This window comes from Durio zibethinus, chromosome 15 (assembly GCF_047325235.1).
Source record: "Durio zibethinus cultivar Kanyao isolate XHJ-2024 chromosome 15, ASM4732523v1, whole genome shotgun sequence".
Lineage (NCBI taxonomy): Eukaryota > Viridiplantae > Streptophyta > Magnoliopsida > Malvales > Malvaceae > Durio > Durio zibethinus.
In genome coordinates this window covers 24,478,967-24,506,290 of record NC_143176.1, presented here as the reverse complement: position 1 = coordinate 24,506,290, position 27,324 = coordinate 24,478,967, and the positions used below count along the sequence as shown (strand labels likewise).

Sequence of the window (27,324 nt, the reverse complement as noted above, 5' to 3'; positions counted from 1 at the left end):
ATCGGGATCCTATGCTACATACTTAAATTGATGGTAACTGGATGTCTTGCAATCCATCATTCTTCTTATATCTTTAAGGGCTATGGGTTGAACCTTAATCATGTGTTGTGTCCTAAGTGTGCCACCCAAACCTCTATAGCCACATTGGTGTACTAGTGTTCGATCGTGCTATTGGATGTGGAATATTTTATGGGTATAGGCTCTCGACCTTTGCACATCTATTGCTATGCATTTTACGAGATTGACACGTATGATGCTTATGCTTTGTGTTGGCTATCTTCGTCACTCAGTCAGTGCATTGAGGCCCATACAGTGCCAACATCCTGAAAGAATGCTATTGATCTTGCTAAGTAGTCATTTGCTTATCTCGAAGATTAAGCTATGCTTATGTAAGTTTGAACTAATTCAGATAGTGAAACTATGAATGGCTTATTAAATCAATTATAGGTTATTTGATGGTATCTACTACTACGATAGCTATAGTAATTCTATAGCTAATATATGCAACAAGCCCTAACTTTTGGAAGGGATGCATTCATTAGATAAAAGGTCTACATAGGCTTTGCCCATTACTCTGATGATTCATGATAACTCGATAGATTACACAGCCTATATGTTGGAGACGCATCATTCAAAATTTTGCCCTATCAACTTTTGATAGTAGGATGATGGCCTACTATGATAGTGATGGGTGATGGAGAATTAGGGTTCGATTCCAAAGAGGGAGCCTAAAAAACGTCTACCACTTCCAAGAAAGGCAGCAGGTGCACAAATTACCTAATCCTAGCATAGGGAGGTAGTGAAAATAAATAACAATACCAAGCTTTATGAGTTTAGTAATTGGAATAAGTATAATCTAAATCCCTTAATGGGGATCTATTGGAAGGTAAGTCTAGTGCTAGCAGCTACGGTAATTCCAGCTCCAATAGCATATATTTAAGTTGTTGCAGTTAAAAACTTATAGTTGAAACTAGGATTAGGTCATCTAGTCTACCTCATAGTGAGCACCAAGCTACTCTTCCCTACTACTGGTGAGGCACTCCTAGCTTTAATTGGCCAAGTCGTTCCTCTAACATTGTTACTTTGAAGAAATTAGAGTGCTCAAAGTGGGCTTGTGCTTGTATACATTAGCATGGGATAACATCATAGGATTTCAGTCTTAATGTGTTAGCCTTCGAGATAGGAGTAATGATTAACAAGGACAATTAGAGGCATTCAAATTTCATAGTTAGAGGTGAAATTTTTGGATTTATGAAAGATGAACAACTATAAAAGAATTTGCCAAGGATGTTGTCATTAATCAATAATGAAAGTTAGGGCTCAAAGATGATCAAATACTATCCTAGTCTCAACCATAAATGATGTCGGCTAGGGATCAATGGATATTACTTTTAGAACTCCACCAGCACCTTATGAGAAATCAAAGTCTTTGGGTTCCGGGGGAGTATGGTCGCAAAGTTGAAACTTAAAGGAATTGACAAAGGGGCATCACCAAGAGTAGAGTGTGTGGCTTAATTTAACTTAAAAAAGGGAAACTTACTAGGTCCAGACATAGTAAAGATTGATAGATTGAGAGCTCTTTTTTTATTCTATGGGTGCTGGTGCATGGTCGTTCTTAGTTGGTGAAGTGATTTGTCTAGTTAACTTCATTAAAGAACAAGACCTTAGCCTGCTAACTAGGTATGCAGAGGTGATCCTTCGTGGCTAGCTTCTTAGAGGGACTATGGCCACTTAGGCCAAGAAAGTTTGAGGCAGTAATAGGTCTATGATGCCCTTAGATGTTTTGGCCACACACTTGCTACATTGATGTATTCAAAGAGTCTATAGCCTTGGCTGATAAACCTAGGTAATCTTTGAAATTTCATCATGATGGGGATAGATCATTATAATTGTTGGTTTTTAATAAGGAATTCCTAGTAAGTGTAAGTCATCAACTCATGTTGAGTACATTCCTACCCTTTGTACAGCACCCATTGCTCCTATCGATTAAATGGTTTGATGAAGTGTTCAAATCACAGTGACATGGACAATTCACTACTTGTGACATCATGAGAAGTCCACTGAACCTTATCATTTAGAGGAAGGAGAAGTCGTAACAAGGTTTCAGTAGGTGAACATACAGAAGGATCATTGTCTAAAGGATCATTGTCAAAACCCACTTAATGAATGACTCATGAACACGTTAACAAAACACCAAAAGGGTGAGGGTGCCTTCATGCCCTAAGCCCCTTTTAGCCTCAGACGGATGTGACACTTCATTCTACCTCTCGGAAGGGTGAAATGATTGGTATTGCTGCCTATGACTGAATAACAAAGCCATAGTGTGAATTGTACCAAAAAACTAGAATGAAAAAGAATGCATCTACCATCATCATCTTGTTTGTGATGTGTGCATAATCGGCATTGTGACTCTTTTTGTCATGAAAAACCAAAAATGACTCTCGACAATGGATATCTCAACTCTTACATTAAAGAAGAATGTAGTGAAATGCAATACTTGGTATGAATTGCAAACTCTCGTGAACCATCAAATCTTTGAATAGAAGTTATGCCCCAAGCCATTAGGCTGAGGGCACGCTTGCCTGGGTGTCATGCACTGTCACCCCCTCAAACCCCTGCCCATCGAGCTCTAGGTGAAGGGGGTGGAAGATGGCCTCTTATGATTTTGTCGATCATGGTTGGCCTAAAAACGAGTCCCTGGCAATGATAGCGCTGTGACCATCAGTGGTAAAGCCCCTAATGTGCCTCATCTTTGATGACATGTACTTGTTGTCCACCCAGACCCTATTAGATCCCTCGTATCACTTGGTTGATGCTCGCATCATGACCTCAGGTTAGGCGAGATTACCCACTAAGTTTAATCATATCAATAAGTGAAGGAAATAAAATTAACCAAGATTCCTCTAGTAGCGGTGAACAAACTAAGAATAGCCCAGCTTGAGAATTGGACACCTTCAGTGTCCAAATTGTAGTATGGAGAAGCTTCCTCAATGGTAGACTAGGCCCAAGTACCCTAAAAAGGGGTGCCAAGAAGGTGAGAGCCCTGTTGTGCCTGGACCTTTCATAGCACTAGTCATTGTTTATGAGTTGGGTTGTTTGGGAATGCAGCCCTAATCAAGGGGTAAATTCTATCCAAAGCTAAATATGGGTGAGAGACTGATAGTAAAGAAGTACCATGAGGGAAAGATGAAAAAAACTTTGAAAAAAGAGTCAAAAAGTGCTTAAAATTATCGAAAGGGAAGCAGATGAGGGTCGACAATACGCATTGATCAGATGTGGAATAGTGAGAACCAATTCCCTGATCAGCTCAAGGCATGGATCGACATGTGTCATGATGGTGGCCCAAGCCTAGGCTTTCGATATGCCTATAAAGATGTTATTACCGTGATCATGGAATGTAGCACACATCATCTCGATATGCCTTGACACCGGCATGCACTAGGCATTAGCCTATGGTCTTACCATCTGACCCATTTTGAAACATAGACCAAGGAGTCTAACATGTGTGCTAATCAATGAGCTAAAAAACCCATAAGGTGCAAGGAAGTTGATGCCGTGATCTCTCACGGGTGCACCACCGACTGACCTTGAACTTTTTTACGAAGGGTTCGGGTGTGATTTACCTATTAGAACCCAAAAGATGGTGAACTATGCCTAAACAGGCAAAGCCAACTGAAACTTTGGTGGAGGCCTGCAGTGATAATGATGTGCAAATCATTTGTATGACTTGGGTATAGGGGTGAAAGACTAATCAAACCATCTATAGCTAGTTCCCTCTAAAGTTTCCTTTAGGATAATTAGAGCCCTTGGCATGTTCTATAGGGTAAAGCCAAAAATTAGAGGCATTGGATAGACAACGCCCTTCATCTATTCTCAAACTTTAAATAGGCAAGATGGCATACGTCACTAGCTAAGCTTTCTCTTAATGAAGCAATAGACCATATGGCATTTAGACGGATGCTTCCCTATAAGTAGCCAAGGATAGTTTGATGTCTAAAAAGGCAACCAACAAGCCACAAATTAATCTCAAGAATATATAACTATATATTAGGCCATATTAGGAGCACACCAAGGCAACCTTCGATGTTCTCATAAGAAAAAAATTGTTTTATTAATATCAAGAAAGTATAACAAGTATAAAAAGAGCATCGAGTCTTCCCACCATCGTCGGGGCCAGAGAGGTAGCCCTAGATAGGCAATCTAACATGTACCTTAGTCAGTGAGGTAGCCCAATAATATGTCGATTGCTTAACCCTTCGAAAGAGATTAAGAGATTTTATACCGATGTTACTAAGAACCATTACAAAGTTTGAAATGGGGACACTTTTTCCAAGCTAATGAGATCTACCCTCCTTTTTGGCACCTTTACTTAGTCATGGCCCTATACATGGGTGGCTCATTATATCCTATGCTCGGTTGTGGCCCAATACAAGGTTGGCTCATGACATCCTCCCCTACCTATTTTATCAATGACCTTAGTGACTTGTTGGCATAGAATTCTTCAATCTTTTGCTTGAATGCTTGGAGGACATGATCTCTCTGCCAACTAGTTTCTTCTAGTCCTAAGCTCTCCCACTCCACTAAATATTCATGAACTATTCTTCGAGATACTCAAGATACCTTGTCAACTAAAATATCTTTAACTCGATGTTCTGATGGTGGCTTCATGGTAATGGCAACTCTAGTTGATTCACCTCAACTTGTATCTATGGAGTTTGCATGATAGGGCTTTAAGTTGTTCACATGGAACACTGGGTCCACCTTCATCCATTTTGGTGGGTTGATTTTATAAAAGGCATTCCCAACTTTGGAAAGGATCTTCATTGGACCCTTATACTTATGCTTCAAGCTATGATCCTGGTTTTTTAGGAACTTGGTTTGTTCGGGCACTAATCTGACAAGAACAAGATCACCAACTTTGAATTGCTGTGCCTTTTAACCCTTATCTGCCCATTTTTTCATGTGGTTCGATGCCTTCTCTAAGTCTACTTGCACAATTTTTATGTTTTGTATTGATTTTTTGCTAAAGTTGAAGGCTCATGGATTCTTGCCTCGATATGGCTCAAGGGATGTATGTAGTGGTCTTCGTAGTTGTTCAGTGACCACTTTAAATGGACTTTTGTTTGTGAAAGAACACTTGTTGGAATTAAAACAAAGTTGAGCTATATCCAACAATAAAGGCTAATTTTTTTTATTAGCTTGAACAAAGTGTCTTAAGTACTCATCCAGTAACCCATTAAATCATTTAGTTTGACCATTAGCTTGCAAGAGATAACTTGAAAAGATGTTGAGCTGAGATACCAAGATCTGGAAAAATTCTCTTGAGAATGACCTAGTGAATCTTGGATCCCTATCACTAACAATGTTTTAAGAAAGGCCTTAATACTTGATTACATGTTTAAATATTATTCAAGCCATATCTTCCATGATGTTATACTTTTGGGTGAGAATCATGTAGCATATTTAGAGAAATGGTCAATCACTACTAGAATAGACACAAGATCACCAACATTAGGAAGGCCCAATATGAAGTCAAGGGAGAAACTTATCTAAGGTCTTGTGGGCATAAGTAATGGTTCAAGTATGCCTATCGATTTCTTTTTTTCAACTTTGTCGTGTTAGCAAATGAGGCAAGTCTTCGTATAGTCTATCACATCTTGCCATATGTAAGGCCAATAATAACTTTGTTTCAGTAACGCCAAAGTACATTGCCAACTAGGGTGACCCGCCCATGGTGTATCATGGCATTCCCTAGCATCTATCTTAGACCTCCTACTTTTGGTACAAACAACCAAGGACCTTTTGTCAATAAGACCCCATTTTCTTGCCAAAAGTACTTGGACTTCCCTTTTTCTACTAACTCTAGGATGTCACTGGCCTGTGGGTCTTTCTTCAGATTATCTTTAATTAGCTTGCGAATATCTGTTGTGACTTTACTAGCTACCATTAGGGCAATTCTCCTAATGGTAGCCAGCTTTGCCTATCTATTCAATGCATCTATCACTTGATTGGTTATTCCAGTTGTGTGCTAAAAAAAAATTCAAATTTGGCTAGAAACTCTACCATCTAGCTTACTTAGCCATGAGCCCCAGTTGGGTGAGAAAATGACTAACCGTTGCATTGTCTATCTTAACTACGAATTGTGAACCTAACAAATAATGCCACCATGGTTTCAAACAATGGATTACCATTAGAAGTTCTTTCTTTTGAGCCATTTATTACATTTTAGCTTCACTTAACTTTTGACTTTCAAATGCTATAGGGTGCCATTCTTGTAAAAGCACTCCCCCAATAGCGAAATTAGATGCATTTGTTTGAACTTCAAAAGGCTTCCTAATGTAAAAGAGAGTTAAGACAAGGTCCTTCATCATTGCTTTCTTAAGGCCCTTAAAAGCCTCTTAACATTCACTTGTCCAACACCATTTATGCTCTTTTTTCAATAGCTCCATGAGAGCCATGATTCTACGAGAGTATCCTTCCACAAATCTTTTATAATAGTTGGCTAACCCCAAAAATGAGTGGAGTTCACCTAACATTCTTTGGTGTTGCCCAATCCTTGATAACCTTAACTTTTTCCATGTCCATTCGAATGTGGCCTTGTTCAACATTATAGCCTAAGAAGTGAATTCATGTTTGAGCAAATGCACTTTTTTATCTTTTAACATACAATTGATGGTCTTGTAGTATTTGAAACATAAGATGTGGGTGCTCTTGGTGCTCTTCCAAGGTAGAACTATAGACCAATATGTCATCTAAATAGATGACCACAAACTTGTCAAGATAGTCGTGGAACACTTGATTCATCAAGGTACAAAATATGGCAAGGGCATTAGTCAATCCAAAAAGCATAACAAGAAATTCAAATGCACCATACTGCGTTACACAAGTGGTTTTTAGCTCATCTCTTTTAGCAATTCCAACTTGATGATAGCCAGATCTCAAGTCCAATTTGGAGAAGCACTTGGCCTAGCTTAGTTGATCAAACAAATCTGCAATAAGAGGAATAAGATATTTGTTTCTCATAGTGACTTTGTCCAATGCCCTATAGTCCATACATAACCACAAACTCTCATTAATCCCATCTCTGTAAATTGGCATAGCCACGTAAGAAGGCTCCATTATCTTTACTCATTTCTTGAATTGTAATGTTGAAATCATTTTCTTCCTACTCTTATGGAGGATTATGGCTGACATAACACAGAAGCTTTCCCCCAAGAACAATAAACAACTAGCAGTAGGGATTGGGATTGCCTGAGCCAACATCATGAAGCCCAATCCTAGACAACATCAAAGTCATCCATGAGGGAAATCATGAAGTCTACATTTTCATCACATGGCCCTAACTTGGTCATCACACTCTTGGAGCTTCCATTGATCACAAAGGCTGATGAGTTAACCACTTTCATTGCCCACGGTGTTTATTAACCTAGAGACCACCCTTTTTGCTTTCTCTGGTGTAATGAATGTATCAATTGCACCTATATCTACCATGGTTTTTATGGTTTTACCATTGAGTACTACGTCCACATACATCGAACCTCTCACAGATTCTTTCTTTATTATGTTTAGTTGGGTACAAAAGGTATTAAGGAACCATATTGAGCCCATCCTTGATGGCTCCTATTTAACTTCTTCAACAGTTTTGACTACTTTGGAGGACTCTTAAAAGGAGGCTCTCAAAGCATTAAAGGCACTTCTATGTGGGCATTTGGCCACCTGATGTGACCCTTTGCATAAGAAACAAGCTAGCAATTGCTTCAGATTGAAATTCGATACATTGTTTACCTTAGGTTGGGTATTGTCTCAACTAGAAGGCATCTTATCTAATCCTTCATTGAAAAGTCTATCTACTTTGACCATTTTTCTACCATTCCCAAAGTTGGAATTATTGCCACCTGATAGAGGGTTCTTTCATTTTAAGGGGTCATTGTTATAGTCATTAAAATGTTTGGTGGCAGCCATGGTCGTGGCCACATCTTGCACCTTTTATCTTTGTAATTCCATCCTAGCCCAAGGTTTGAGGCCCTCAAGGAATTAGAACATCTTGTATTTTTTAGACTTGTCTCTAATGTCCCCCATCAAGGTAGAAAAACCCATTACAAACTCTCACATTATTCTTGTTTAGATTAATTTTGGAAGCATCATTTGGGCCATATACTCTACATTCTCAGGGAAGAACTCATTTTTCAACTCTTGCTTAAGATTTACCCAAGTTTTAATAGGGCATTCATTACTTACAAATTTTGAACACCACTATAGCTTGGCATCCATGGATTATGTGTTAATCTCAAGTTAACCTCAAGAATACACAACAATATATCGACGCATAATGGGAGCACACCAAGGTAACCCCTAGTGTTCTCATAAGAAATTTTTTTTTTTATTAATATCAAGAATAGTATAATAAGTACAAAAAGAGCATTGAGTCTTCCCACCATCATCAAGTTCAAAAGGGTAGCCCTAAAGGGGTGGTCTAGCACATACCTTAGCTAGTGAGATAGCCTAACAATACGTCGACTGCTCACCCCTCTAAAAAGCTAAAGAGATTTTACACCTATGCTACCATGAACCATTACAAAGTTTGAAATAGGGACAATTTTTCCTATCCCATGAGATTTACCCTCCACCTTGAAACCTCTACTCAATCATGGCCTTATACATGGGTGGCTCATGACATCCTATGCCTGGTCATGGCCCTATACAACATTGGCTCATGATAGCGTGGTTGCTTTGTTTAGCCATGCCACAGAATTGAGAGCTCTAAGTAGGCCATTTTTGGTAAGCAGAATTGGTGATATGAGATGAACTGGAAGCCAAGTTATGGTGCCCAATTATGCTTTAACCTAAAACCCATAAAAGGTGTTGGTCGATTAAGACAGTAGGATGGTGGTCATGGAAGTCAAAATCCATTAAGGAATGTGAAACAAGCCACCTACCGAATCAACTAACCCAAAAAATAGATGGCGTTTTAGCACGCGACCTATACCCAACTGTTGGGGTAAGGGCCAAGCCTCGATGAGTAGGAGGACACAGTAATCACCATAAAACCTAAGGTGTGAACCTAGGTGGAGTGACCATCGGTGCAGATCTTGGTGGTAGCAGCCAATATTCAAATGAGAACTTTGAAGGTCGAAGAAGGGAAAGGTACCATATGAATAGTACTTACACATGGGTTAGTCGATCCTAAGAGAAAGGGAAAGCTTGTCTGATAGCATGTCTAGCATGAGTTTCAAAAGGGATTTAGGTTAAAATTCCTTAATCAGGATGCAATAGCTAACGACAACATTAAGGAGTTTAAAGAAGTTGATGAGGGCCTTAAGAATAGTTATCTTTTTTGTTTAATGGCTTGCCTACCCTGGAAATGGCTTAGTTGGAGGTAGGGTCCAACAACCAAAAGAGCACCACACATCTTATGGTGTCAAGTGTGCCCTTGGTGGCCCTTGAACATCTAGAGGACCAAGTGCCATCCATGCCTAGTCGTACTTATAACTACATCAGGTCTCTAAGGTGAATAGCTTCTAGTCAATGGAACAATATAGGCAAGCGAAGTCGCAAAATGGATCCATAACCTTGGGAAAAGGAATGGCTCTAAGGGTTGGGCATGATGGTCCTAATCTCAAACCTGTTAGCTACTGATACATTGCTTAATCTACTCCCATGGTGAGAGTAGGTTACCATGTGCAGGTGAAAGGGACTAAGAATTACTCCCTCGGGGGCCTTCCCTAGGCGAGAGCAATCAAATTAGAATTAGTATAGACAAAAGGAATCCAACTATTTAATTAAAACAAATTAATGCAATGGTTTTTGCATATGCTCACGTAATGTGGTTTCTACCCAGTGTTCTAAATGTCAAAGTGAAGAAATTCAAACAAGCATGGGTAAATGACAAGAGTAACTATAATCCTTTTAATGTAGCCAAATGCCTTATCATCTAATTAGTGTTTCACATGAATGGATTAATGAGATTCCCACTATCCTTGTCTACTATCCATTAAAACCATAGCCAAGGGAATAGGCTTGGAATAAACAGTAGGGAAAGAAAACCTTGTTGAGCTTGACTGTAGTTTGACTTTGGGAAATTACTTAATTGGTGTAGGATAAATGGAAGGCTTCAAGTGAAATTGAAATACCACTACTTTTAATGTTATTTTACTTATTCAATGAATTAGAGGTGAGGCATGACCCATTCTTTTAGACCCAAGGCTGGCCTTGGTTAATCAATCTGGGCATAAGACATTGTCAAGTGGGGATTTTGGCTAGGGTAGCACATCTGTTAAAAGATAACAAAGGTGTCCTAAGATGAGCTCAACAAGAACAAAAATCTCACATGGGACAAAAAGGTAAAGGCTCGTTTGATTTTGATTTCTAGTACAAAAATGAACCATGAAAGTGTGGATTATAGATCCTTTAGACCTTCAGAATTTGAAGCTAGAGGTGTAAAAAAAGTTACCATAGGGACAACTAGCTTGTGGCAGCCAAGCATTTATAGCGATGTTACTTTTTGATCCTTTGATGTCGGCTATTCCTATCATTGTGAAGTAGAATTCACCAAGTGTTGGATTGTTCACCCACCACTAGAGAATGTGAGCTGGGTTCAGACTGTCATGAGGCAAGTTAATTTTACCCTACTAATTGTGCTAGTAATTCAACCTAGCATGGGGGGAACCATTGATTTACACAATTGGTCATTGTGCTTGGTTGAAGAGCTAGTGGCACAAAGCTACCATGCATTGAATTATGACTGAATGACTCTAAGTCAAAATCTAAGCTAGAAGTGACACACGTGCCCATTACTCAATTGTCGACCCATCATAGGGGCACATGCTAGCCCTTTGTGTGAGTAGTTACCTTGAACACCATCAACACATGCTGGGTTGCACACCATGCACCCCATGACCTGGTAGTAGGTGGGTTCAGGCACATCTATTGTGCCAATGCCATTTTTATGACTTCTAAATTCATATAAGCACTCACTAGCACTTGCACCTAGGCCTGGCTTAATTTTGTTAAAACTAAACAATGTGCCTAAGACTTTGGTGTCTTGATCACTATCCGTACCATTGTTTTAGGATAGTTCCCCATGATCTGGGCTTTCAGTAGCCTTAAGGTCTGGTCGCTTTGGTAGTTGGACCCTGTCTTACTAGAATGCTCTCTGACTTAGAGAGAACTCCTAGGCTTGGACCAGCTAGTGGACTGTGACACATGCACATGCCTCGACCACTTTTGGGACATGTTGGCCCTTGGTCTTAGCACATGCTTTGACCAACATCGACACATGCTAGTCCTTTATGTGGGTAGTTCCCTCAAACACTATTGGCATATGTCAAGCCGTACACCACGTATAGGTATCCTAGGCTTAGACGGCTCACCTTGCACACCATGGTTGGAAAGTAGGAGGGTTATGGCACATCTTAATTTTTCTTCCATGCTAATGCCATTTTTATGGCTTGTCAATTCATCTAAGTGCTCACTAGCACCCATACTTGGGCTTAGCTTAATTCCACTAAACTTGAACATTGTGCCTAAGCCTCTAAAGTCTTGATCACTGCCTATACCATTGTTTTAGGCTAGTGCCTTATGACCTGGGCCTCTAATAGGCCTTAAGGCCTAGTCCACCTGGCAATCAAACCCTTTATTGCTAGAATAGGAACTGTTCCTTAACTCAGAGAGAACCAATGGGCTTAGACTAGCTTGCAAATTGTGACACAAGCACATGCCTCAATCACCATCAAGACATGTTAGCCCTTGGTCTCTATACATGCTTCAACCACCATCAGCACATGCTAGCCCTTTATGTGGGTAGTTTCCTCAAACACCATCAACACATGCTAGGCCATGCACCATATACGAGTATCCTGGCCTTGGGCTACGCACAATGCGCACCATGATCAGGCAATAGGTGGGTTTAGCCCTATCTTCATATTTTTGCAATGCGAATGCCATTTTTATGTTCTGTAAATTCACATAAGCGCTCACTAAGGCCTACACCTATGCTTGGCTCAATTTTGCCTAACCTAAACATCATGTTTATGACTCTTAAGTTTTGATCACTGTTTATACCACTATTCTGGGCTAATTCCCTATGGTTTCGGCCTCTAGTAGGCCTCAAGGCCTAGTCCACCTGGCAATCAAACCATTTCTTACTATAACTAATACTACTCATTGACTTAGAGAGGACCCTTAAGCTTAAACTAGCTTACGGGTAACACATGTACATGCCTCAACCACTATTGGGACATGTTGAACCATGGTCTTCACACCTGATTCGATCACCATCAGCACATGCTGGCCCTTTGTGTGGGTAGCTCCTTTGAACACCATTGGCACATGCTAGAATGTGCACCAAGCATAGGCATCCTAGGCTCGAACTGTGCACTATGCGCACCATGATCAGGCAGTAGGTAGGTTCAGGCACATCTTCATATTTCTACTCTGTCAATGCCATTTTTATGGCTTGTAAATTCATATAATGCTCACCAGTGCCCGCACCTAGGTTTGGCTCAATTTCGCCAAACCTAAACATCGTGCCTGAGCCGCTGGAGTCTTGATCATTGCCTATACCATTATTTTAGGCTAGTTCCCCATGACCTAGACTTCTAGTATGCCTCAAGGCATGGTCCCCTAAGCTGTCAAACTGTGTCCCACTTGAACTAGAATAGCTCTTTGACTAAAAAAAAACCTATGGGCTTAGACCAATTTGTCGACCATGGAACATGCATATGCCTCGAATGCCATTGAAACATGTTCGCCCTTGGTCTCAGCACATGTTTAAACCACTATTGGCATATGCTAGGTCATACACCAAGCATGAGTATCTTGGGCTCGGGCCATGTACCGTGCACACCATGACTGGTAATAGGTGGGTTTAGGCATATCTTCATATTTCTATCATGTCAATGCCATTTTTATGGCTTGTAAATTCATATAAGGCCTCACTGGTGCCAGCACCTAGGCCTGGTTCAATTCTGCCAAACCTGAACACCATACCTAAGCCTTTGGAGTCTTGATCACTATTTATACCACTATTTTAAGCTAGTTCCCCATAACTTGGGCCCCAAGTAGGCCTTAAAGCTTGTCCCCTTGCCATTCAAGCCCTATCTTGCTAGAACTAGAACTATTCATTGACTCAGAGAGAACCCCAGGGCTTGGACCAGCTTGCAGACTCTGACATAAGCCTATTCTTGACAACCATCAGGACATGTTGTCTTAGCACATGCTTCAACCACCATCAGCACATGTTTACCCTTTGTGTAGGTAGTTCCATCAATCATCATTGATATATGCTACGCTGCACACCACACGTGAGTATCCTAGGCTTGAGCCGTGCATAATGCACACCACGATTGTATAGTAGGTAGGTTTAAGCACATCATATTTTTGCCATGCCAATGCCATTTTTATAGCCTATAAATTCACATAAATGCTTACTAATGCCCGCACTTGGTCCTAGTCAATTATGCCAAAGCTGAACACCGTGCTTGAGCCTCTGAAGTCTTGATCACTGTTCATACCACGATTTTAGGCTATTTCCCTATGACCTGGGCCTCCATTAGGCCTTAAGGCCTAGTCCCCCTAGCAATCAAACCTTTCCCACTTGACCTAGAACTGTTTCTTGACTCAAAGAGAACCTTTGGGCATGGACTAGTTTATGGACTATGATGCATGCATTAGCCTCGACCACCATCGAGACATGTTGGCCTTGGTCTCCGCATAAGGTTTGACTGCCATTGGCACATGCTAGCCTTTTATGTGGGTAGTTTCCTCAAACACTATCAGCATATGCTGGGCTGTATTCCAAGCATGGGTATCTTGGGCTCGGATTGCGCACCGTGTGCACCTAGACCAGACAATAGGTGGGTTCGACACATCTTTATATTTCTACCATGCCAATACCATTTTTATAGCTTGTAAATTTATATAATGCTCACTAGTACCCGCATCTAGGCTTGGCTTAATTTTGTTGAACTTGAACATTATGCTTGAGCTATTTAAGTCTTGATCACTACCCATACTACTATTTTGGGCTAGTTTCCTATGACCTAGACCTCTAGTATGCCTTAAGTCCTAGTCCCTTTGGCTATCAACTCTATCCTGCTAGAACTAGAACTAATCTTTAACTTAAAAAGACCCTTAGGCCTAGATAGCTTGTTGTCCATGGTACATGGACATACTTCAAATACCATCAGGAGATGTTGGCCCTTAGTCTTGGCATATGCTTTAACCACCATCCACATATGTTGGCCCTTTATGCAGGTAGTTCCATCGAACACCATTAGTACATGCTAGGTTGTGCACCAAACGTAGTTATCCTAGGCCTAAGCCATGCACCATGCGCACCATGACTGGGTAGTAGGTGGGTTCAAGCACATCTTCATATTGCTATCATGCCAATGCCATTTTTATGGCTTGTAAATTCATATAATGCTCACCAACACTCATACCTAGGCTTGGCTCAATTCTATCAAACTTGAACACTGGGCTTGAGCCACTAGAGTCTTGATAATTACCTGTACCACTATTCTAGGCTAGTTACTCGTGACTTGGACCTCTAGTATGCCTTCAGGCCTAGTCTCCCTGGTTGTCAGACCCTGTTCTGCTAGAGCTGGAACTACTCTTTGACTCAAAGAGAACCTCTACGCTTGGACTAGTATATGGACCATGACACATGCAAATGCCTTGACTGTCATTAGGACATGTTGGCCCTTGGTCTCGACACATGCTTCAACCACCATCGACACATGTTTTGAATACCATCGGCACATGCTAGCCCTTGGTATAGATAGTTCCCTCGAGCACTGACTGCACATGTTGAGCTATGCACCATGCATGGGTACCCTAGTCTCGAGCTATGCACCTTGTGCATGACCTAGCAATAGGTGGGTTCATGCGCATCTTTACATTTTTGCCATGCCAATGCCATTTTTATGGCTTGTAAATTCATATAACGGTCCCCTAAGCCTTCTTGTGAAGTTTCATGGCATGATGACTTGCTTTTTATTTTTCATGATTTTTAAAAGTTTTCATAGTCCAAGATTTTTTAAAAATTTTTTTAGAAGAAGTTTTGGATCGATGTGCATGGATGCTACCACTTGTACGTAATGGGCATATGAGTGGTGCTATGGTTGTGCATGTAGGTAGGCTTCATGCTCGATGCATAAAACTGTCGACCTATTATCCTCTTCAATCTCCCCTCATGTGGTCATCATACCTTGGGGACACAATTAGGATCTTATACTACATACCTAAATCAATAGAAACATGATGTCTTTCAATCCTTCATCCATCTTGTGTCCTTAAGGGCTATGGGTCAAACCTTAATTATGCCCCATGTCCTAAGCGTGCCTCCTAAACCTTCGTGGCCACATTAGTGCACTGGTGTTCAATCGTGCTCTTAGATATGGAATGTTTTGTGGGCACAGGCTCTTGGCCCCTATTCATTCGATGCTATGCATTTTACGTGCTTGACATGCATGATGCTTATGCTCTATGTTGGCTCTTTCCACTACAAAATTGGTGTGTTAAGGCCCATGCAGTGCCAATATCTTGAAAGAATGCTACCTAGTTGATTTGGCAAGTAGTAATATGCTTGTCTCAAAGATTAAGCCATGCATGTGAAACTATGAACTAATTCAGATTGTGTAATTGTGAATGGCTCATTAAATCAATTATAGTTTGTTTGATGGTATCTATTACTCGAATAACTATAGTAATTCTATAGCTAATATGTGCAACAAACCTTAACTTTTGAAAAGGATGCATTTATTAGATAAAAGGTCGAAGCAAGCTTTGCCTATTGCTTTGATAATTCATGATAACTTGATAAATCGCATGGCCTTTGTGCCAATGATGCATCATTCAAAATTTTGCCCTATCAACTTTCAATGGTAGGATAGTGGCCTACTATGGTGGTGATAGGTGATAAAGAATCAGGGTTCAATAATAGAGAGAGAGCCTGAGAAATGGCTACCACATCCAAAAAAAGTAGCAGGTGCATAAATTACCTAATCCTAACATGGAAAGGTAGTGATAATAAATAACAATATTAGGATTTATGAGTTTGGTAGCTAGAATGAGTGCAATCTAAATCCCTTAATAATGATCAATTAGAGGGTAAGTCTAGTGCTAGTAGCCACAGTAATTCTATCTCCAATAGCATTTATTTAAGTTGTTGCAATTAAAAAGCTAGTAGTTAAAACTAAGGTTAGGTTATTTGGTCTGCCTCACAGTAAGCATTGATATACTTGTCCCTACTATCGGTGATGCACTCCTAACCTTAATTGGCAAGGTTATTCATCTGGCACTATTACTTTGAAGAAATTAGAGTGCTCAAACTAGGCCTACACTTGTATACATTAGTATGGATAACATCATAGGATTTTGATCCTATTGTGTTGACCTTCGGGATTAAAGTAATGATTAATAAAGACAATCAAGGGCATTCATATTTCATAGTTAGAGGTGAAATTATTGAATTTAAGAAAGATGAACAACTATGAAAGCATTTACCAAGGATGTTTTCATCAATCAAGAATGAAAGTTAGGGGCTCAAAAATGATCAGATACTATCCTAATCTCGACCATAAATGATGTTGACCAGGGATTGGCAGATATTACTTTTAGAACTACGCTAGCACCTTATGAGAATCAAACTCTTTGGGTTTTAGAGAGAGTATGGTTATGAGTTTGAAACTTAAAAGGATTAATGGAAGGACACCACCAAGAGTGGAGCCTACAGTTTAATTTTACTCAACATGAGGAAACTTACTAGGTCTAGACATACTAAGGATTGATAGACCAAGAGCTCTTTCTTGACTCTATTGGTGGTGGTGTATGGCCATTCTTAGTTGGTAGAGCAATTTGTCTAGTTAATTCTATTAACAAATGAGATCACAGCTTGCTAACTAGCTACATAGAGGTGATTCTTCATGGCTAGCTTCTTAGAGGGACTATGGTCACTTAGGCCAAGAAAGTTTGAGGCAATAATAGGTCTACAATGCCCTTAGATGTTCCAAGCCACATGTGTGCTAATTGATGTATTCAACGAGTCCATAGCATTGGCCAACAAGCTAGGTAATCTTTGAAATTTAATTATGATGGGGATAGATCATTCTAAATGTTGGTCTCTAATGACGAATTTCTAGTGAGCATGAGTCATCACCTTACATTGACTATATCCCTACCCTTTATACACATTGCTTGTTGCTTCTACCAATTGAATGTTCTAGTAAAGTGTTTGAAAATAGGAAGGTAGTGACAATAAATAACAATACTAGGCTCTATGAGTTTGGCAATTAGAATGAGTATAATCTAAATCCCTTAGTGAGGATTCATTAGAAGGTAAGTCTAGTGCTAGCAGCTATGGTAATTCTAGCTCCAATAGTGTATATTTAAGTTGCTGTAGTTAAAAAGCTCATAGTTGGAACTAGGGTTGGGTCATCTAACTTGCCTCACGATGAGCAATGATTTACTCATCCCTATTATCAATAATGTGATCTTGGCCTTATTTGACTGGGTCATTCCTTTGGTGCTGTTACTTTGAAAAAATCAAAGTGCTCAAGTAAGCCCACACTTGTATACATTAGCATAGGGTAACATAATAGGATTTCAATCCTATTGTGTTGGCCTTTGAGATCAGAGTAATGATTAATAGGGACAGTCAGGGGCATTCATATTTCATAGTCAGAGATGAAATTTTTGGATTTATGAAAGATGAACAGCTATGAAAGCATTTGCCAATGATGTTTTCATTAATCAAGAATGAAAGTTGAGAGCTTGAAGATGATCGAATACCGTCCCAGTGTCAACCATAAATGATGCTGACTATGGATCGATGGATGTTACTTTTAGGACTCTGCCGACACTTTATGAGAAATCAAAGTCTTTGGGTTTCGAAGGGAGCATGGTCGCAAGGTTGAAACTTAAAGGAAATGATGGAAGGGCACCACCAAGAATGGAGCTTGTAGCTTAATTTGACTTAACACAAGGAAACTTACTAGGTCCATACATAGCAAGGATTGATAGATCGAAAGATCTTTCTTAATTTTATGGGTGGTGTTGCATGGCCATTCTTAGTTGGTAGAGTGATTTGTCTTGTTAATTCCATTAATGAACAAGACCTCAACTTGCTAACTAGCTACACAGAGGTGATCCTTTATGGATAGCTTTTCAGAATGACTATGGCCACTTAGGCCAAGGAAGTTTGAGGCAATAATAGGTTTGTGATGCCCTTAGATGTTCTGGGCTGCATGAACGCTAGACTGATGTATTCAACAAGAGGTAATCTTTAAAATTTCATCATGATGGGGATAGATCATTGTAATTGTTGGTCTTGAACAAGGAATTCCTAGTAAGCGTGAGTCACTAGCTCACGTTGACTATGTCCTTACCCTTTGTACACATCACCCATCACTCTTACTAATTGAATGGTTTCGTGAAGTGTTTGGATCGTGGCAATGTGGATGGTTCATTGCTCATGATGTTATAAGAAGTCTACTGAACCTTATCATTTAGAGGAAGGAGAAGTCATAACAAGGTTTCTTTAGGTGAACCTGTGGAAAGATCATTGTATAAACTTACTCAATGAGCAACCACAAATGCGTTAACAAAACACTAAGGAGGCGAGGATGCCTTTGTGCCTTGAGCCCCTTTTGACCCTGGGCATGCATGACGATTGATTTGTTTAGCCTCCTAGCAGGTGAAATGATCAGTATCATCACTTGTAGCTAAATAACAAACCTCTAGCATGAATCGCACCATGAAATTAAAACAAAAAAAGAGAGCATGTGCCATCAACATCCTATTCATAATATGTGCGCAGGTGACACCGTGACTCCTTTTGTCCTAAAAAACCAAAACGACATCAGCAATGGATATCTAAGTTTTTACATTGATGAAAAATGTAACAAAATGTGATACCTGGTGTTAATTGCAGAATCTTGTAAACCATCAAGTCTTTGAACACAAGTTGCGCCCAAGCCATTAGACTGAGGGCATGTTTACCTGGGTGTCATGCATCGTCTCCCCTTCCAGCCCCTCACCCATCGAGCTTCGGTGATAGGGGTGAAAAATAGCCTTCTTTGATCTCATCGATCATAGTTGGCCCAAAAATAAGTCCCCGACAGCGATAGCACTGTGACCATCGATGGTAATGCTCTTGAAGTGCCTTGTCTCTGGTGACATGTGCTTATTATCCATTTGACCCCATCAGACCCCCTACATCTCTCGATCAATGCTTGTATCATGACCCTAGGTCAAGCAGGATTACACAGTATGTTTAAGCATATCAATAAGTTGAAGAAAAAAAACCTACCAAGATTCTCCTAGAAATGATGAGCAAATCAGGAAGAGACCAGCTTGAGAATTAGGCACTCACGACATCTGAATTATAGTCTAGAAAAGCATCCTCACCAGTGGACTAGGCCCAACTCTCTTGGAAAAAGATGTTAGAGAGGGTGAGAGCCCCGTTGTGCCTAGACCTTATCGCACCACAAGGCACTGTCGATGAGTTGGGTTATTTAGGAATGCAACCCCAACTAGGTAGTAAATTTTATCCAAGGCTAAATATTGGTGAGAGATCGATAGCAAACAAGTACCATTAGGGAAAGATGAAAAGGACTTTGAAAAAAGAGTCAAAGAGTGCTTGAAATTATTAGAAGGGGAATGGATGGAAGCCGATGATACACCCCAATCGGATGTGGAAAGGTAAGAGTTGGTCCACTGATTGGCTCTAGGTGTGGACTAATGCAAGTCACGATGGTGGCCTATGCTCAAAGTTTTGATATGCCCACAATGACATTGTCACTACGATCATGGAATGCAGCATGCACTGTTTTGACATACCTCATCACCTATGTGCTCTTGACATTGGCCTACGAGCTCCTTATCCGGCCCATCTTGAAACACAAGCCAAGGAGTCTGATATGTGTGTGAGTCAATGGGCTTGTAAACCTATAAGGCAAAGCAAGCTAATTGGCAGGATCCCTCTCGGGTGCACTACCAATTGACCTTGATCTTCAGAGAAAGGTTTGAGGGTGAACATGCCTATTAGGACCCAAAATATGGTGAACTATGCTTAAACAGGGCAAAGCCAAAGGAAACTCTAATGGAGGCCTATAGTGATACTAACATGTAAATTGTTCACCTAAATTGAGTATAGGGACAAAAGACTAATAGAACTATCTTGTTGTTGTTTCCCTTCAAAGTTTCCCTCAAGATAGCTAGAGCCCTTGGTGAATTCTATTAGGAAAAGCCAATGATTAGAGGCATCGGGTGCATAATGCCATTGACATATTCTGAAACTTTAAATAGGTAAAATAGCATGGCTGCTTCATTGAGCCATGCCATGAAATCGAGAGCTCAAAGGGAGCCAATTTTGGTAAGCAAAATTGGTGATGCAGGATGAATCAAAAGCCAGGTTATGGTGCCTAATTGCATGCTAACTTAGAACCCACAAAGGGTGTTGGTTGATTAAGACAGTAGAACTATCACAAAACCCAAGGTGTGAGCATAAATGGAGTGGCCATCAGTGCAGATCTTGGTGGTAGTAGTAAATATTCAAATAAGAACTTTGAAGGCTAAAAAAGGGAAGGTTCCAAGTGAACGACACTTGCACATAGGTTAGTCAAACCTAAGAGATGGGGGAAGCCCATTTGATAGTGTGTCCAGCGCGAGCTTCGAAAGGGAATTAGGTTAAAATTCTTGAATTGGGACACAACAGCTTACAACAATGTTAAAAAGTCTAAAGAAGTTGGCAGAGGCCCCAGTAAGAATTATCTATTTTATTTAATGACCTACCCACCCTAAAAATTGCTCAACCAAAGGTAAGGTCTAGTAGCTAGAAAAGCACCGCATATCATACGGTGTCCAGTACACCATTGGTGGCCCATGAAAGTTTGAAGGAGTAAGTACCATTCATGCCCTATCATACTCATAATAGCATCAGATCTCCAAGGTGAACAACCTTTGGTAGTTAGAACAATGTAGGCAAGGGAAGTCAGCAAAATAGATTCATAACCTTGGGAAAAGGATTAGGTTTGAGGGCTAGGCATAGGGGTCCTAGTCCTGAACCAAGTAACTACTGGTGCACTACTTGAGCTGCTCATCGAGTGAAAAACAATTGACTCAGAACTAGTACAGACAAGGGGAATCTAACTATTTAATTAAAATAAAGCATTGTGATGATCCCTGCAGATGGTCACAAAATGTAATTTCTGCCCAATGCTATGAATGTTAAAGCAAAGAAATTCAACCAAACATGGCTAAATGGTGGGAGTAACTGTGACTCTCTTAAGGTAGCCAAATGCCTTGTCATCTAATTAGTGACGTACATGAATGGATTAACAAGATTCCCATTGTCCCTATCTACTATCTAGTGAAACCACAACCTAGGGAATGGGCTTGGCAAAATCTACTAGAAGAAAAGACCATGTTGAGCTTGACTTTAATCTAACTTTCTGAATGACTTAAGAGGTGTAGTATAAGTGGGATCCCTTAGGAAAAATTGAAATGTAATGACTTTTAATGTTATTTTACATATTTCATGAATTGAAGGCTGGGCACAACCTTTTCTTTTGGACCCAAGTTCAGCCTCAATCGATTAATATGGGCAAAAGACATTGTTAGTTGAGGAGTTTGGCTAGGGTGGCACATTTGTTAAAAGATAACGCAAGTGCCCTAAGATGAGCTCAACTAGAATAAAAAGTGTGGTCTTTGCAAATGACTTAAATATGTGATGAGGTGTTGTAAGCAGCCAAGTGGCTTGCAACCACAATCCATTGAGATTCAACCCTTTGTTGCTTTGATTCATTCATTCCCCCATGACACTCACTAAAGTCCTCTCACTTGATTTTTTTACACCATACCCCTCTAAGGTTAGGGATGAATGGTGTTCTCCATTGCAACTGATTTAGTCAGGTGATGACATTCCTCCCTTGAGCATCTAAGTACATGACAACTAAATGCCCTTGGTATTTGTTACAGTGATAGGCTTGCCCTTGGTGTGAGCACTTGCCTTGAACTCCATCGACACCTTGGCCCTTAGTCCAGGTTGTTGCCTTAAACACCATCGACAGCATCTGGCCCTTGGTTGGTACAGGCAATTGTATCCAACACCATTAACAAATGTTGGCCCATTGTTGCCATAAACACCATTAGTAGATGTTGGCCCCTTAGTATGGGATGTTGCCTTAGACACCATCACTAGATGCTAGCACTTACCTTAACCACTATTAGCACAAGTAGGCCCTTGGTACGAATTGTTGCCTCGAACACCTTTTTGGTAGATGCTAGCATTTGGTGCAGCATGTGTACCATGAACCTTCTACCCAAGGCACTTGTCTACCCCTTAATCATAATCAGCACCAAATGATGCTCGGTGCATGTGCCATGGGCTTTGGTCTTAAGTTAAACTTTGTGTGACCTCGGACAGGGAATTGATTTCATCTGCCAAACTCAACCTACAAAACTCAAGTGCTTAGCATAATTCTAGCTTGTGAAAAATTATGCTATAGTACTGGGCCTTCAAGAAGCCCACAACTTTGATCCTCCCAAGACTGTGTTCAGGTGTGCACTCATTTGGGTCTAATTATACACCCATTTAGGTCTAATTATGCACCTGTAACTTAGTCATCAGTGCCTGCATTTAGGTTTGACCATGCACCCACACCTTGATCATTAGTGCCAACACCTGGGTTTGATTGTGTGCCCAAGCATCCCTCACCAGTGCCCATACCTAGTCCTGACTCAATTCTGCCAAGCCTGAACATCATGCCTAAGCCTTTGGAATCTTGATCACTGCCCATACCATTGCTTTGGGCTAGTCCCCTAAGACTTGAGCCTCTAATTAGCCTCAAGGCCTAGTCCTTATAGCTGTCAGACCTTAACCCACTAGAGCTAGAACTACTCTTTGACTTGAAGAAAACCCTAGGGCTTGGACCTGCTTGTAAATTGAGACATATGCACATGCCTCGACCACTATCGGGACATGTTGGCCCTTGGTCTTGGCATATGCTTGGACCACCATCGGCATATATTGAGTCGTGCATCACACACGGATATCCCAGGCTCAAGCAATACACCATGTGCACCAAAACTAGGCAATGGGTGGGTTTAGGCACATCTTCTTATTTTTGTAATGCCAATGCTATTTTTATGGCTTGTAAATTCATATAAGCGGTCACTAGCACCTGCACCTAGGCTTGGCTCAATTATGCCAAACACGAACACTATGCCTAAGCCTCTGGAGTCTTGATCACTACCCATACCACTGTTCTAGGCTAGTTTCCCATGACTTGGGCCTCTACTAGGCCTCAAAGCTTGGTCTTTTTGGTTCTCAAACCTTGTCTTGCTAGAACTGGAACTGCTCTTTAACTTAGAGAAGACCTCAGGGCTTGGACCAACTTATAGATCATGACACATGCACATGCCTTGAGCACCATTGGGACATGTTGGCCTTTGGTCTTGGCACATGTTTCAATGACCATCAGCACATGATAGGTTGTGCACCACCATAGGTATCCTGGGCTCAGGCTGTAGGTGGGTTTAGGTCAAATTTTTGCTGTGCTAATGCCATTTTTATGGTTTGTAAATTCATATAAGCACTCACCAGTGCTTAAACTTGGGCCTGGCTCAATTCTACTAAACATGAACATTATGCTAGAGCCTTTGGAGTTTTGAATGCTACCCATACCACTATTTTGGGCTAGTTCCCCATGACTTGGGCCTCCAGTAGGCCTTAAGGCCTGGTTCATTTAGCTGTTGGACCTTGTCCTGCTAGAACTAGAATGGCTCTTTAACTTGAAGAGAACCTTTAGGCCTAGACCAGTGTGTAGACTATGACACATGCACATGCCTCAACCACCATCGAGACCTGTTGGCCCTTGGTCTCGACACATGCTTTGACCACTATTGGTACATATTGGCACTTTGTATGGGTAGTTCCCTCGAACACCTTCGGCACATGCTGGGCCATGCACCATGAACAAGTATCCTAGCCCTTTGCTGTACACCACAATTGAGCTATAGGTGGGATCAAGAGCATTTTCATATTTTTATGAAGCCAATGCCTTTTTTATGGCTTGTAAATTCATATCAGTGCTCACTAGCGTCTGCACATAGGCCTCGCTCATTTTTGCCAAACTTGAACACTGTTCCTGAGCTTATAGAGTCTTGACCACTGCTCGTATGTCATGAGTCAACCTTATAAAGGGCCATAACCAGGCATAGGATGTCATGAGCCATCCAAATATAGGGCCATGACTAGGCATAAGATGTGCCAAAGAGGATGATAGATCTCACCTGCTAGAAAAAAATGTCCCCATTCCAGACATTGTAATGGTTCTAGGTAGCATAACTATAAAATCTTTTAAGCTCTTTAAAAGGGGTAAGTAGTTGGCAAATTACTGGGCTACATCATTGGCTAGGATATTGAACTATCCTTGGTTAACTTATGTGGAAACATCCATCCAAGTGTCGTATAGTCTATTGATTCATTGAGAGAAAGCTTAGTCCATGACATGTGGTATTAGAGCACTGTTGAAAAGTGCTAGAGATAGCTACAAGTGGTGGATTTAATGACTGACAGAGGATCGAGGTGCTTAAAGCCATAATGGTTGCCCTTAAACCTCATATGGTAACTTATGGTTGACTAAGGTAGATTGGGATATCCTAACAGGAGTTGTTTAATACTCTGCATAGAGTGGGTGAGGAGACCAGAGTTGCCTTGAGTGTCCTTTAGAGAGAATTTGAGAAGCTTAGGGCCCAAGTGAGTGTGTTACAAATGGCTATGGCCAGGTCAAGTTCTAGCTCAATAAAGAAAGGGAAAAAGGCCAAAGTGTTAGAGCCTTGATGTTGCGAGGGGGTAAGAGATGCCAAAGAGCTTGCAAACTTCCTATTTGATATAGAAAAATAATTTTGAGATGTACACATAAAATTTAAAAAGGATAAAGTTGCAATGGCCAATGTACCTTGATAGGGATGCCAAGCTGTGTTGGCATTCAAAATTTGTAAATGATGAATGCCTTAACAAAACTTGGGTGGATCTTAAGCAAGAATTGAAAAACCAATTCTTTCTTGAGAATGTGAAGTATATGGCCCAAAGAAAGCTTTAAGAATTTGTGCAAATGGGAATGGTACAAGAGTTTGTGAGGAGCTTTCCTACCCTAATGTTGGACATTAAAGACATCTATAAAAAAGACAAGATGTTTTATTTCTTTGAGGGCCTAAAACCTTAAGCTAAGATAGAATTACAAACACAAAAGGTGCAAGATGTGGCCATAGTGATGGCTGCCACTAAACATCTTAATGACTGTAACAATGGGCCCTAAAAAGAAAAAACTTCCATCAGGTGGTAGTAACTCTAACTTTGGGAATAGGGGAAAGATGGCCAGAATGGACTGACCCTTCTATAGGGGATCAGATAAGAGGCCTCCTAGTTGAGATAATACCCAACCCAAGGCAAACAATGCATTGAATTTCAAGCTGAAGCAACCGCTAGCTTACTTCCTATGCCAAGGGCCACATTGGGTGGCTAAATGCCCACATAGAGATGCCCTCAATGCTCTAAGATCCTCTCTCAAAAGTCTTTCAAAGTGCCTGAAACTATAAAAAAAGGTTCAGGAGAAGCTTGTAAGGATGGGCTCAATATGGTTTCTTAGTGCTCGTTGCACCCAACTAAACATGATAAAAAAAGAACCTGAGAGAGGTCTGATGTATGTAGACCTATTACTTAATGATAAAACCATAAAGGCCATGATAGATATAGGTGCAACTAATACCTTTATCACACCAGAGAAAGCAAAAAATTATGGTTTTAAGGTTAATAAGGATTGTTGGCAAATGAAAGTGGTTAACTCACCAACCTTTGCAATTAGTCCAGGCTCCAAGAGTGTGATGACCAAGTTGAGGCTATAGGAAGGAAATGTAGACTTCATAGTATCCCCATTGATGACTTTGATGTTGTCCTAGGATTGGACTTCATGATGTTGGCTCAAGCAATCTCAATCCTCACTACTACTTTTTTATTATTCTTTGGGGAGTGCTCTCATATTGTGCTAGCCATAATCCTCCCTAAGAGTGGGAAAAAATGATTTCAGCATACAATTTAAGAAAAAGTTAAAGAGAGAGAAGCCCTTCTAAGTGGCCATGCCAATTTACAATGATGGGATTGAGCTAGAATTGATACCTGATGGGATGTAGAAAGTTTTAGAAGAGTTTGAGAATATGATGCCAAAGTAATTTCCCAAGGTTTTATCTCTTCAAAGATCAATAGACCATGAGATTAAGCTTTTCTCAAGAGTTAAGCTACTAGCTAGAAGCCTATATTGCATGGCTCCACTAGAGTTGGTTGAATTGAGAAAACAATTAGATGACCCCTTACAAGCTGAATTCATTAGGCCATCGAAAGCACTATTTGGGGTACCCATGCTATTTCAGAGAAAGCATGATGGGAGTTTGTGGTTATGTGTGGACTACAGGGCCTTGAACAAAGTCACTGTGAGAAAAAATATCCTATTCTTTTTATTATGAATTTGTTTGATCAACTAAGCCAGGCCAAGTACTTCTTCAAATTGGACTTGAGATCTGGCTATCATCAGGTCTGAATTGTTAAAGGAGATGAGCCAAAAACCACTTGTGTAATGCAGTATAGTGCATTTGAAATTCTTGTATGCCTTTTGGTTTGACTAATGCCCTGCCACATTTTGTACCTTGATGAATCAGGTGGACTATGACTAACTTGACAAGTTTATGGTCATCTATTTAGATGACATAATGTTTTATAGTTCTACCATGGAAGAGCACCAAAAGCACCTGTGTCTTACATTTCAAAGACTACAAAACCATCAATTATATGTTAAAAGGGAGAAATATGCATTTGCTCAAACCAAGATTCACTTTTTAAGCCAAATTTAAATGGAAATGGAAAAAGCTAATGCTATCAAGGAGTGGGCAACACCAAAGAATGTTAGTGAACTCCTATCATTTTTGGGATTGCCCAACAATTATAGGAGATTTATGGATAGGTACTCTCGTACAATCATAACGCTTATGGAGCTATTGAAGAAAAGGTATAAATGGTGTTGGACAAGTGAACGTCAGGAGGCTTTTAAGGGTTTGGAAAAAACCATGATAAAGGACCCTATCATGGCTTTCCATGACATTGGAAACCTTTTTAAAGTTCAAATAGATGCATTTGATTTTGCTTTTAGAGGAGTGCTTTTGCAAGAATAGCACTCGATAGTATTTGAAAGTTGAGCGAAGCTAAAAGGATATATACATTTTAAGAGAAAGAACTCCAAGCAGTAATCCATGGTGACATTATTTGTTGGG

The 27,324-nt window shown here is 40.4% G+C and overlaps 1 non-coding gene and 7 pseudogenes across 1 annotated transcript; all 8 read left to right on the top strand.

Annotated features, from left to right (window-relative positions):
• The first annotated feature begins 331 nt into the window (after window positions 1–331).
• On the top strand, window positions 332–2,133 carry LOC149514862 (18S ribosomal RNA; annotated as a pseudogene).
• Window positions 2,134–2,436: 303 nt separating this feature from the next.
• LOC149514861 (5.8S ribosomal RNA) lies at window positions 2,437–2,592 on the top strand. Its single transcript, XR_016328418.1, has one exon. It is a non-coding gene; the product is annotated as a 5.8S ribosomal RNA (ribosomal RNA).
• A 255-nt stretch (window positions 2,593–2,847) lies between these two features.
• LOC149514860 (25S ribosomal RNA) lies at window positions 2,848–9,524 on the top strand (annotated as a pseudogene).
• Window position 9,525: 1 nt separating this feature from the next.
• On the top strand, window positions 9,526–10,932 carry LOC149514859 (25S ribosomal RNA; annotated as a pseudogene).
• A 4,626-nt stretch (window positions 10,933–15,558) lies between these two features.
• On the top strand, window positions 15,559–17,189 carry LOC149514858 (18S ribosomal RNA; annotated as a pseudogene).
• Window positions 17,190–17,892: 703 nt separating this feature from the next.
• On the top strand, window positions 17,893–18,557 carry LOC149514857 (18S ribosomal RNA; annotated as a pseudogene; the record flags this gene model as incomplete).
• A 298-nt stretch (window positions 18,558–18,855) lies between these two features.
• LOC149514856 (5.8S ribosomal RNA) lies at window positions 18,856–19,009 on the top strand (annotated as a pseudogene).
• Window positions 19,010–19,264: 255 nt separating this feature from the next.
• On the top strand, window positions 19,265–20,967 carry LOC149514855 (25S ribosomal RNA; annotated as a pseudogene).
• The last annotated feature ends 6,357 nt before the right edge of the window (window positions 20,968–27,324 follow it).